This window comes from Mus caroli, chromosome 6 (assembly GCF_900094665.2).
Source record: "Mus caroli chromosome 6, CAROLI_EIJ_v1.1, whole genome shotgun sequence".
Lineage (NCBI taxonomy): Eukaryota > Metazoa > Chordata > Mammalia > Rodentia > Muridae > Mus > Mus caroli.
In genome coordinates, this window is record NC_034575.1 from 17081092 (window position 1) to 17082254 (window position 1163).

Here is a 1163-nt window from a genome sequence, read left to right on the forward strand (position 1 = left end):
CTTTTGTCCCTCAACCATGGGCTGACCTAAGGCTCTGACTTTTCAGTCTCTCTTCTTTCTGTAGCTGAATGGTGAGTGGGAGTAGCTATGCCAAGTACTAAGCTGGACAGTGCTACTGACACATTGGCCAGTGGGATCCTGTAAAGAAGTGAAGGAGGAGGGCGCAGTCTGGGGACAGAGATGCCTGCAATGGCTGAGGACACAGAGACAGAAGCAGGCACAAGACCAACACTCCAATTTCTTTAACTCCAAAGAGTCGACCTCTGTGGCTGTGTCTAGGACCCTCACTTGCTCATGGTGCTGCCTCCAGAGTTCTGAGGCCTTGTTCCATCTGGAAACATAAGAAAGGTCCAGAAGGTCTCAAAGCATGGAGGCTTCAAACCCATCTACAGTGCCCACTGTGGCTGGGTTCTCACAGAAAGCCACCCTCACCCCAAACATGCTCCTCCTGCTTTTGTTGTGTCAGGCAAGCACTTGCAGATGCCCTCAATGGTGTGCTCCAACTTGAAGCCAATATTTTATGCCAGGCATCCATGAAGATAGTGATGGTATGGCAGAGGATCTTGATAAACATGCCTTGAGACTGTGGGCTGCATCATTTCCAATCATGGAGGCCTCCCCCACACCCATGCCTGCTCTTCTCATTTGCATCCTCTCCCTTGCTCATCCCTTGCTTCACTGATAAAAGTGATAGTTCAGTATAAAAACGGTCACCCTTTCCAGAACTGTATACTGAGACCTTGTCTTGAAAGTAAATAGGCAAACCATCACGATCTAGAAAATATTTATTGATTAATTTTCTTTCTGTAATCCAAGAAATGAACAGAATGCACAAGATACAGTAAAATGCACTTTTCCCGTTTCAAATAAATATCTTCTACTCTTGTAAAAAATTAATATTCTGTATCATTTGCTACAGTGTATTAATTGATGAAAGAAATCAAGGATTCTCTCTGGTTAGGCTACCACTTATTTTAGAGATTCCTATGAGGATCTCTGCAGAGAATGTTGTTCCTCTGTAAAATTACATCAACTTCAAGTTGTTGCTTCTTGTTTGCAAAAGAAATACATGAAAACATAAAAAAAAAAAAAAAAAAAAAAAAAAAAAAAAAAAAAAAACTCTTTTAAAAAGTGTTTATTGGGAGGGGGAAAAAAAATCTGAA